At 43.0% G+C, this 12,656-nt stretch overlaps 1 protein-coding gene across 3 annotated transcripts in view; it reads left to right on the top strand.

Moving 5' to 3' along the window:
• Positions 1–5,897: 5,897 nt before the first annotated feature.
• Positions 5,898–12,656, top strand: part of PKP4 (plakophilin 4) — a 114,923-nt gene continuing 108,164 nt past the window's right edge. For all 3 annotated transcript variants that reach the window (XM_063116520.1, XM_063116521.1, XM_063116519.1), the window contains exon 1: positions 5,898–6,055. The gene's annotated coding sequence lies outside the window, so the exon portion shown is untranslated. The remainder of the gene's footprint in view (positions 6,056–12,656) is intronic.

Below are 12,656 nucleotides of genomic sequence, written 5' to 3'. Positions count from 1 at the left end.
GTACCCTTCTCCCCTCGACCTGTCAGCTGTCAAATTCTGTCAAACTAGGGTACCTGCAGCCTCAACTTGTCAATGTTTCCTCGTACACTTAGTTCCCTTTGAAAGCTCAAACATACAAGGCAAGGCTGTATATAGCTTGACAGCTGCAATTGCACCCACTCCCCAAATTACAAAGACATTTGGGCACATTCTCCAGGCTGAAAAAAATGGCTCCCGTTTTAAGCAAAAATAAATAAATATTTTTTTAATTAAAAAAAGGTTGCCCAACGCCCGCAAACCATAATGGGGTTGGCAGTGCCAGGTTTAGACAACACTTTTCAGGGGTATAACAACCCCAAAAACAATCCATGGGTTGTTAGAGTGGCTTGTTGCTGACACACAAGCCACCCTGAGGGAATCGCTTGTCACCCTCAAAGGTGTGTTATGTTGTACGAACCCAGTCATTGTCAGGGAAGGCTATCCAACACTGTTTAACTACAAGAACCCCTTAAATCTGGGTGTGCACGTAAGTGAATGAAGGTGTGAGATATGGTTACTTGTTTCCCCTCTTGGGTGACTACATTGTGCTTGTTGTAGAGGCAAGAGGAAAAAAGAAGAAGAAGGAAAAGGAAGGAGAGAGAGCAAGAAATAGGAATTGATGAAGATGCAGGACCTTTGTCCCTAGTGTCTGGAAGCATGCGAAGTTGTTCCTATTGTCCAACAAAAATTAACCCACAATTTGCCACCAAATGACCCCAGAGAGGCTTGCCTTGCACTAATATAGTTATCTTTTTGGCACCAGGGAAGTACTTTAAAAAAAATATCCTAGGCTTTTAAATGTATCAATTAATTTTTGGATATGTTGTTCATGTTTTACTTGTATTTTATCTTGGTTATGTACACCATGCTGGAAACTCTACAAAAGGGTGATATAAAAGGGAAATTAGCACATGCTAAATATCTTTCTCTTAATAAATAAGCATGAAAAGTTTACACCAAAAGCAGCAAAACCTAAATTAACCACATTTAGAATTTTTAAAAACCCAAACATGAACAAACACTGAAGCATTACAGTGGTCAATATGGACCAGCTGATTTTTTGGTACAAAGTTCAAGAAGCAGTCAGATCAAATATTGGAAGTGTCCAAATTTTACAATTTTAGAGGGCTAACAAATGCAGTGAAGAAACAGCTGTTTTATCATAGTATGTTGACTCAAAACTGATCCTCGCTTTTATTCTTAAATCAAACTGGAAAGATCAATCTTAAATACATTTACTTGGAATTCGCATTGACTTTTTTAAAAAGAAAAAAGTTACTTCCATGTAGATGTGCTCATTACTGTTGAATTATTTGTTTTGAATGAATGCCAAAGAATTCTTCAGAAATACTCGTACAATTGGTACAGTTTCATTAAGCACTTTGACATTTTTCAACTTTTAAATAGCCTTGTTGAAACAACTATTGTAGATTCTGCAACATACTGACAAAGAACTGCCCAGTGCAAGATGGCATAGGACCTCTGGAAGCAACTGTATGGTCCCTCTGTTCATCCATATATTTTTATATAAAATTTAGCTTAGTTTCACACCCAAAGGAAGATGTTACTAATCATGTAACAAGCTTCTATTTGTAGTGTTATAGCATCAGCTCAGGGTATGAGCACAATCGTGTATTATAGAAAAATTGGACTTAATCCAGAAGTGGTTACACATTAAAGCTGTAATTAGGCCTTGAAGGTCTTTAGCTGGAAGTTTACGATATAACATCAGCAGTACCACGAAATGAAATTATAGTCAATCAACAAAATTGAGGCAGGGTGGGGTGGGATCCCATCACATTAACACTCTGATCTTAAAATCAGTATTTGCAAGCTAGTGCTATTTAGCTTAACAGGGCTTAATTCCATATAATGCATTTAAGTCTGGGAAGTTAGAAGCAGAATGTAGTATAAAAGTTTCACTGCAAGGTGAGATGGCTATTATATATATGAATGGAAAACTTGTCTATCACTTATAAATTAAAATGCACATGTCAAACTTTGATAAAGTTACTACGACTCTACTTAATATTTCATCATCTATAAACAAAAGCTCTTTATTCTGAGAATACACACACACACTAAACCAGGAGTGGGCAGGTTATGTTATGGATTACAATTCTGATCAAATCTAGCCAGCATAGATAGGGTATATGGGAGTTGTGGCCCTCCAAATGTTTTGGCCTATAGGTTGCCCACCCCTGCTCTAAACAAACCCTGAATAAGCATCCCTAAACAAACCCTAGTACCTTTTTCTTATCCCATTAAAGTATAATATTGCAGAAACTCTTAGGAATGTATGTGCCACAAGTAATCTGTGTAGCTTCACTTTCTAAATTATCAAATCCCATTTTGCTCCTTGAGGGACATGAGGTATCTATCTTAACAGTCAGGAATGAGTTTATCTTTGTCTGTTCTTGCCCTCAGAAGCTATGACAAACAGTTTCACAAACTATATTTCTTTTAAGATAGTCGCTTGGAATGTCTCCTAAGGAAAGATTTATTAAAGGACAGAAAATTATAGAGGAATCCTATATTCCAACTATGCTGGAGGAGAGAGGTACTGCAGTTACCCCAGCAGAACTGCTGCTGTTTCCTATACATGACCAGCCCGGGAAGGGGTGGGGGAGAAAAATACAAAAGAGAAAATTGATAAACAGTGTAAGAACTAGAGGCATGCCCCAGAGATCCTAGAAACACCATCAAAGCCCACCAGTCAGGGACTATGCTGGCAACAATGCCCAGAATATGGATGGAGCCAATCAACTCAGCTGTTGTCTGGAGATGCCCGCCACCGTTGCCACTTGCCTCCCTCTTTACCTGGTTGGTTGGCCAGCCAGCCAACAGCTTGCAGCCACATCCTCCTCTTCCCTCCCTCCTCTGCCAGCCACTCCCATCTTATGCTCCAGCCACAAGGCTCCTGAAAGATTTGGCTGAAATATCTCAAGAAGTCTTGCATATTTCGGTCAAGTCTCAGAGAGTTGGCAGAAATATTGCGAGACTTCTGGCTAAGGGAGGGAGGACCCACAGCCAACAGGCCGGGGGGGCGGGGGGAGAAGAGAAGGAGCCACTGTCGCCATGAGGCACAACTCAAATTGTGCCAGGCCTGCCAATACATGTAATAAGGGCAGCCACATACACACATTGACAGCAACAAGAACCAGTCTCTCTCACTACAACATGGGACTGGGAAGCAAGAGACATAAGTTTGAGTCCCACAGAGGCAAATGTGAGACCATGGCCCATTTACCTTTTGCATACATAGCAAAAATACCGCAACAGATGCCAGGGCCAAAAAAGAGAGCTAGCTCCTAGGACCTGCATCCACACTGCAAGCTCCACAGAGCAATTCCATAGCAACTCAGCCACAGCAGATGACAGGAGACAGACAGATCAGTGCTTCAGAACCCTGTCATAGATGCCAGGAGCACAGGGGCTGCAGGACGAGTCCTAGCAAAGTGGAACAGCTGATGTTTGATATGTAGCGGGTGTCAGATTCAAATCTAGGGAATAACCCCACAGTAGGAAAGGTGGGACAGGCCCCGCACACCTGAGCCAAAAAACTGCCCAGTCCCTGCATGGGCCCACCAACCCATTTCTCCCTCCTCCTGGCAATGGGTACACTCTCTATTTTGCAACATAGGCCAGTAATGCTGGGTAGAACTGCAGCAGGACTCAACGGACTGCATCATATACACTGACAATCCAGAGTGGCTTATCTAAGGTATTTTGCTGGTATATCTGTCCTAGTGGTGGCCAATCTGGTGTTCCACCAGCACAGCAGGGCTTTTGACAAATTCGATACCCCTCAGCCAGTGGATCTCAAGTACAGGACTGCACTCTTATTTACAGTTTCTCACAACAGCCTCTTATTCTGTACCATCTTATATTCATCAGCTCTGATCACAAGCTGCCAGACAAATTTGAAGTTCTTAGGCCTTCTTATCAAATATTCAGGCAACCAGGTGCCTGGGTTTCTTCCAACTTGGAGTGGTTAGTGCATAACAATTATATTACTGCAGGAGAAACACGTAAGTGCCAAGTCAAAACCCTGTGCTATAAACACATAGTGTAGCCTCCAACATTCCACAGATGAGAAGCAGGATATTTTTGTATGCTTGTAACTACCACCCACCCCCTATTCTTACAGAACCACCCCTCTCTACTATTACACATTGCTGAAGGCTCTTTTCTGCCTGCTGTATTTCCCTTTATAAAGTTTGTGAATGTTTAATGTTTAATCTGACAATGGATATAGTTGTACTTAATGTTGAATAGCTGCAACTCAAACATATTCAGCAACATGTAGCATCTCGATAAGCAATTATCAGGAGAATTGAGGGGAAGCAGTAGAGGCATTTTGTGTTAATTCAGGAAGGAATTAACATAGCCGCACAGTCTGTATATGACCATATGGCTTAAAAACAAGGAAGGTTCTGTACTAGAATAACATATTCAAGGGTTAAGTGTAGCACAAATAACCCTTGAATTTGTAAACAGAAGGCTAATGTGGTTATACTATAATAATTGCTCTAACATTTGATCATACTTAACAGTTCAAACTGAAACGTTTGATGTTTTAAGTGTCCATCCATGTACATTTACATGCATATGCACAAATCCTGCCCACTCAGTGATTAGCTTTTACAGATGATGAGCAAGCTGAAACTTCAAAAATAGCAATTCCACAACTGTGTACACACAGTGATTTACTAGGGCAGATATATATATAAAAAATAGGGACTGGTCCTAGAAGATAAAAGATAGGAGGAATGTAGGATATGGGCAATATAGGTAACACAAGTTTATTCTGTGTTAATGTACATTGTACCATGTACACTGATGGTGCTATATAAATAATAATAATAATAATAATAATAATCTAAAATAACTACCACCCATTGGCTCTAGAGCCATAGTCATTAATATAAATCCCAGAAGCATACATTGACAGGTGTGAGATAGGGAATCCACTCTTTTCCCACAGAATAAATACTCTGAATGATTTGACTGATTGATTTATTACATTTATGTACAACCCCATAGCCAAAACTCAACATTTCTAGTGATAAACTGTTAAAGGGGTAACAAATCTAAATGCAATGACCCTGATGAAGAACTCCAACAATTCTCTTAAAAAGTAGTCATAAAAATGTCACTAACATTTTTTGTTTATATATTTAAGAAAAGCACAGAAAATTAGTTTATTGCTATACTGCAAACCCATCTCCTTTTCCATTTCTTCCTTCACCAATAAAGGTGCAATGGGGTTGTGGGGGGGGAAACACAAAACACGAAGTGTGTACCACAGAAATGGTCCCCAAGATGCTGATTGGAAGGGAGGGGGGAGGCTGATATTAATGGTACGGCGAGAAGGAACGGCTTAAGGCTACAATCTTACAAACACTTTTTTAAGAGTAAACCCGATGGAAACCAGTGACGTTTACTTATGAGTAAATATGCACACGTTCAGGCTGCAAGTTTTCGCTTCTTAAATGCCTCTCGCTGTTGTCGTTGTTTTAACCACCATCCGCCCTCCCTCCGTCCCTCCGTCTTCCCCACTCCGATCTCCCCCACAGATAGGAAGGTATAGGTACACACAAACCCCCCAACAACCACGCCGACACCCGCCTGGCCTGAAGGAACTGCAGCTCAGCTTCCCTTCCACTCCCCCGGTCTCTTCACAGCATCGGTAACCCTAGCAACCTCAGCTCGCGCCGCCATTGGCCGGTTTAATACGAGCCAGCGGCCAATGGGGGCCACTCCCGAGGGGAGTTCCGCCAATCGGGGCGAGGCACAGGGCAGGGCGCCTTGTTGACGTCTGACGAGGGGCTGGGAGGGGGGAACGAGGGGCGGGAAGAAGTGAGCGGAGAGCCTGAGAGGGAGGAGGAGGATTTTGTGCTGCTCGGCGGTGGCACATTAGCACCACTACCATGGACACCCCGGGGTAGGGCCCTTCCCGGCGGGGCGGCTGCGGCCCCTCCGCGCACACTGAGACCCAGCGCCGGTGGGGCGCCCCGCCCGCTCCGTCTACGCGGTGAGTGAAGCTCTCTCAGCCTCGGGAGGGGGTAGCTCAGCACCGAGCGCTGCGGCGGGCGAAGGCGAAAAGAGTCGACGAAAGGAGCAGCGTGCCGGAGCTGCTCCCGGGAGGAGGAAGGGAGCAAGGTGGCCGCTTTTCCTCGGGCCGCTCCGAAATCTCCAGCTCCCTTGCGCACCTCCTCCCCACCTCCTCTCCTCTCCCTTCCAAACTCTGGAATACCCCCCCTTCCTTGCCACTACTCCTGGCTTACCTGCTGCCTCTAAGCCTGCTAACACCCCTCCTCGCCCCGGTTAAACAATTTTCTCCCCTGCACACCTCTCTTTTTTCCTCTCCCCCCCACCCGTTTTAAATGTGTTTGGCTCCGTTAATAACGCTTCCCCTGGTAAATATGTTTCTTCTGCTTCGTCTGGCCACCGACACCCTATCTGCTTCGGCTGCTTATCCCTCCCTTCCTCGCTTATTCATCCCCTCGTGCCCTTATCGACAGTGCTGCTTAGCATGTTTCCTTTACTTAACATCTCTCCTCCCAATTCTCACATTTACCCTCTAAGTAACCTTTCCCGTTGCTTTTCATCTTTTGCCTTCTTCTCCAAATACCTCTGCCTTCCTTGTTTCACAATCCTAAAGCATTAGTCTTTCAACTATTCTTTCCTCCTTCTCTCCTCATTGCCTTTTCCCATCTGTTTCCCTCTTTCTTGTAAGTGGGCTCCACCTAAACACTCCTCCTTTTTTCATGTAACAACTTCCCTTATGCAAATTTCCCCCTCTATTGCTTGTCTCATTTGCCCTTCCTTGCATAGTTTGGCTTCCTGTGATTAAATATCTACCTTTCAGTACAGTTCCCACTAACATTTTCCATTATATACCCTTCCTCACAAAGTATCTTTTATTTAATCTCAGTCTTCCCACTTTGTCCTGAAACATATCCCCCAGTGCCTCAAAATACTTCTTTCCCCTAAAAATCACAGTATCTCAAAATACTTCTCTAAAAACCACTGACTCCAGGCATTCCCATTCCCTCTTCTTAACCTTCCTATTCCTTCTTGCCTGATGTCCTTCACCCCACGAACATTTCCTTGAATGAATTGCTTCCCTTTTTAGTTTTTGTCTCTTCTCAAGATGAATGTCCTCTGATTTCTCTGGAAGCTTTTTCACTGTTTATCCGACTAGTAGTATTGCATTTCAGTTTTCTTTTTTCCTCGCAGGATTCTTGAGCCCCAGTAAAACCGCACTCCCATTCTGCCCGTCTAAGCCCCTTCAATCCTCTCCCCTGCCTTTGCATGTCTCTTAAACCCTTACATTTCCCTGCCTGTTCCTTCGTCTCTGTCTCTGCCTTCCCCGTGTTGTCATTGTAGAAATTTTGTCCTGCTTCTTCAGCCTCTTTCTTTAAAAGAAGGAGGAAACCCCCTCCCCTTCCTCTTGTTTCCCTAGTTAACCGGCTGCCCCCTCCCAGCCCTCTAAATCTTTCTCTCTTAACCTGCAGAGTCTCCCCTCACTCGACCTCTCCCCCATCTTGTATTTTCTCCCATTTGCTTGTTAGAGCCACTTGCAACCAGGCTGGAGGAGCGAATCCACAGAGAGCCTGTAATGTGTTCTCTCTGCCCTGGGTTTCCTCAGTAGCAGACCTACAACTACTGTCCCTCTGCAGTCACCCTGTAGGGAGAAGACAGGGAGGGGGCAGCAGCAGCAGCAGCAGCAGTGGCTGCCTGGTTTTGGCTGCATGTTCGAGGAGTGCGACAGACGGCGGTGTGTGTGGACGGAAGCTGTTGGCGCTCTGGGCGAATGAGAAGGCAGGTGTGTGTCTGTGTGTGGGAGGGGGACACGTTGTTTGTTCCTGGAGCTTTTAGATAGTGCAGGAATGTGAGGAATGCCTTGGAAGCCGCTGCAACAGATCGCTTCTTGCCCAGCAATCTAACAGCCAAAGGTCACTGGACCATCTATCCAGCAGCAAGCCTTTCTGTCTCTGCTGCAGAGAGTGTGTAGGAACAGTATCTGTGCTGTGAACATGGCATTACACAGGATCGAGTTAGATTCCAGTCGCATTGCTCTTCTCGAAGACCAGTTTTGAAGGCCCTGATAATGATGATTGGTCTGGCCTATCCCTTTTGAGCAAGGCTAAGGTTTGATTACCTCCTCCCTTTCAGATATTTGGGGGGTTGTGCCAAGTTTTTATTCAGGCATCACCCAGGTTCGTGCTGTAGCATTTTGCTACATATTTCAAACAGAGCTGTGGAAATTGATTGCTGGGAAAGCTTTGAGGAAGATGGGGCAAGGATGGGCCAGAGGAAAATATATTAAATCTGTACATTATTAAGCAGTGTAGTACAATGTATATTATATTAAATGCTGTACTCGGAAACGTAAGCTGGAGATGTCTTCAAATGGAGCATTAGAGAGCGAGCTGCTTCTTATCATTACTGAACTGCATGTTCACCCGAATAATGCCCATCAGATTAAAGAACAGAGAAGCAGTGTTTTACAAGAGATGGGGCAGAGGGAACTGTCTGGTACCGTTAAATTACTGGGCGTGTCAATTATCATTTCAGACAGGCAGCAGGACACAATTGCCAACATGTCTATCCCCAAATTTATGTTGAGTACTACCATGTATTAGGACTATTCATTTATTTAAACTGCCAAAGCCAGTTAACTCGATATTTTTGAGGTGGGGGCTTGGGCCAAGAGCTGGGCTTGGGAGAGACAAAACATGCCAGAAAGTTTGGAGCACAATAGTTCAGCTGTAGATAAATGGGAAATAATGTGCGTGTCTGAACATGATCTAAAAGTAGTTGTTTTCTGTTTGGGGGTTTTTCCTTACTGCCGGATGAAAGAAAATAATTACAGTCCTTAGGTAAGAAGAAATTGTAGCGGTAGCTGCCAAAGCAAGTCCCAGAGCATATCACATAGACTGCTGTTCTGACATGTTTGGGGCAGTTCTTTCAAATAGGACATGGTGGTTTGGCTATTACATTTAATTGAAAGGTGCCTGCTCATAAGCATTTTAGAAATTATAATATACCCTGCATCAAAACAGGTATTGCTGATCCTCTGGTGAAATGATTATGTTTGCAAGTTTTGAAGGAATCTGCAATCTTGTATGCTGAAAATTATTTTATAGGTGATGTGAGGTTTTTTTACCTGAAAATAGACTTCAAGAGTGTGTGTGTGTGTGTGTGTATGTATACACACACACACACACACACACACACACACACACATAAATAAATAAGCTGTGCAGTTTTACTGCCATTTCGGAATGTTTCCTGTGCTCAATACAGAGTGATGGTAGGGATAGAACAATGTGTTTTATTCAAAAGTAGGGTTCCCGGGTGACTCTTTAACACGTAATGCTTTATAACTGATGTAGTAGCATTGTACCTCTTCGACTGCATGTATTAACGTGTTTAGTTGTATGCTTGTAATGGTTATATAGAAATAGGAAGCAAATGATTTGGCAGACAACCCACTCTTCCTGTATGAGTAAAGGGTGCTGAGTGATACTGACATGAACTAAATATGCATTTGAAAAATGGTTTAAGGTTTGTTGTACTATAGTGGTTTCCAATATATTGTAACTCTGTAAGTTGTTTATAAACACATGTATGTGTGTTCTTAACACTCTCCCAAGTTATCTTAGCTGCTTTGTAGTCTGAACTTTCTTTATCCGTTCTCTGGTGATGCTTCAATAATTCCAGAACCTGCAAAGCTCTGGCATACATTTGCATCTACCTCAAGAATCTCAGGCTCCATTATATATCACCAGCCACTCACACCATCTAATTTTGGTCGTCATGTAGCCTGAATTTTTCCTCCAGCTCATTGATTGAATACCCAGGTTTCAGTGGGGGCCTGGAACACATTTGTACAGGTGAGGCTAATGGGCCAACAGGGCCTGTCCTTGAGATGTCTGGCCATACATGCCTTAGTTACATCACATTTGGACTACTGTGAAGCACTCTCTGTGAGGATGCCTTTGAAAACTGTTGGGAAACTTCAGCTGGTCCAAGATGCTGCAGCCAGACTGTTTTCACTAGGGCTGGTTACAGGGAGCACATGATTCTCTTGTTACAACAGCTTCACTGTCTACTGGTCTTTTCCCGGGCACAATTCATATGACCTGTAAAGCCTTCTATAGCTTGGAACCAGGCTACCTGAAAGACTGTCTTCTCCCATACAAGTCTTCCTGGGTCTTAAAATCTTTTAGAGAGGCCCTTGTTTTGGTACTGGCGCCTTCAGAGGTATGTTTGGTGCTGATGCTCCTAGGTTATGGAGCTCCCTGCCAAGGGAGGCTAGGTTGACTCCCACTCCTTGTGTCCTGCCATCCTGCCAGCAGGCAAAGATGTTTCTATTCGAGCTGGCCTTTATTTATTTTATACATTTGTATTCTGCTCTATTATCACTGGGATCTCAGGGTGATGTACAGATAAAATCAGAACATTATAAACATACATAATTTTCACAGCTAAAAAATTATTAAATTGTTAACAAATTAAAACTGGTAGAAAAAAATTAAAAGCAATAAAACGATTAGAATCAATTGAAACTATGTATGACCATGGAGAATTTAGCCCTTGAAGACTTTGATAAGAAGTCATGTTTTAACTTAGCACCGAAATGAAGACAGTGTTGGTGTCAGTCAGGCCTCCAAGGGGAGGGCATTCCACAAACCTAGTGGGCCCATTCAGAAGACATCTTAAACCATGGTTTTAACCATGATGGTTAAGCCAGAAAGCCAGGCTGTGTTGTTTAAGGTGTCTTCTGAACACAGCCTGGCTTTCTGGCTTAACCGTGGTTAAAGCCGTGGTTTAAGATGTCTTCTGAATGGGGCCAGTGTGTAAGTTAATTTGGGTACTGCTTTATTCTGTTATTGGGCATGGCTAGATGGGGAAATATCCCGGGGATCATCCCTGTGCATTCACATGATGCACAGGGGATCCCGGGAGCAGGGAGGGATGATCCCTCCCAGGATATTGCCCTATCCTTTTAGCCCGCTTTTTTCATGGTCTCAGGATGAGCTGGAGACCGCGGAACATGTTGCCGGGCGTTGCGAGTTGTCTCAGCTGCTCACAAGAAACCATCAGGGGTGGGGTGGGGTGGGGTGGGGGGAGCGGGGATGATTTTTTTTAAAAAAAAGAACTTACATTTTGCGTTCGAGTGCTCCTTCTCCTTTAAAAAACAAAATGGTGGGCATGACGTCCTCTTCCTCCTGGGATGTCGTGCGCCGCATGTAGACAGAGGGGAGAGCTCACGATAACCATATTGCGAGATCCTCCCCCCTCCGTCACGCTAGACCTGGTAGGTCTAGCTATGCCCATAGTTACATTTTAATGTATTTGTCTTATTGTTTTAATCGTGTTTTAAAATTATTTCACAGTTCCTATGATCAAAAGCTTCCTTGAGTGACATTTTCTTGCTAGAAAGGTGGATTGCAAATCAAATCAAATAAACAGCCATAAACCATGGTGCTTATTCTGATGTCATCAAATCATTCCTATCTAGAAGTTTCATTTTAAGTGGCAGTCACTGTCTCTCTTTTTGTTTAGGTACTGTGTTTCAGGTAATAAAGTGAATTCTTGGTCTTATGACACAAAAAGGAGCAGTATTTCCTCAAGAATACTTGAGGAAAGTGATCTTGAAATAAGATTTGTAAGAGAAATCCAATAAGATGTTTCCTGTACTGAAAGATGAAACTCATTTTCAGGGAATAGCCATAGTAATCTAAAGTATGGCAAACCATTCTTTTTATTCTAGAGATCCTCGTTATCATGGTAGGTCTTAATGTCATAGGCTTAATAAACTTGACCATGATCACAAAGGTTTGTTGGTGTCAGATTTTATTGTTTATAGCCAGTGGCCATTACAATATAAATTATAACACAAAAATATAAATCACCCCAAAACTAGTGTGTTTTTTCTGTCAGGATATCCTTCTTGGCATACTCTTAGTACAATGGAACCAGCTATTCAGTTACATGGCAGGAGAGCTCTGAGGTACTCATGGAGTAGAAGGCTGGGGAAGAGTGTATTCTTCCCTTTCTAAGCAACCCATTCTCTTTTTGTTTGATCTGCCAGTATTACAGCAGCTTTAAAAGGATGTCTTACCTCTACTGTATCCATTTAGATCATACATTGAAACCATTTAATGCCATTTTAAAAAGCTACACATTTCCCTCTATATGCACAAAAGTGATTTAGCTGGCAGTTTAATAACATTTTTACTAGCTGGTCCTAGTAAGGGCAGGAATTCTTATCTGCAGAATCTATCTTATTTTGAGCCTGTAAGGAGAAATAAAGCAAATGTGCATAGATAAATTAACCCTTGATAATGTCACTGAAGACTTGCCACTCAAGATTGGTATTACAGGTATTCATAGCTGTTTCTTAAAGGCTGGGATCTACAAGCTCACTTTGGACACTTGGTAGCAGATCAGAATAACCTCCCAAGAACAGTTGTAATATGACTAGTAAATTAATATAGTTTCCAGAAAGCCAGCTGGCTTAGAGGCCGCACGATACTTTGATCTATGCATTAGAACTTCGTAAAACTTAAGACGCCTGCACAAAACAAGGCCTATGAGCCAATTGTACCCGCTGCCTG

Source organism: Elgaria multicarinata, chromosome 2 (genome assembly GCF_023053635.1).
Source record: "Elgaria multicarinata webbii isolate HBS135686 ecotype San Diego chromosome 2, rElgMul1.1.pri, whole genome shotgun sequence".
Taxonomy (NCBI): Eukaryota; Metazoa; Chordata; class Lepidosauria; order Squamata; family Anguidae; genus Elgaria; species Elgaria multicarinata.
The sequence above is the reverse complement of the archived record's forward strand: the minus strand, read 5'-3'. Positions and strand labels throughout refer to the sequence as shown.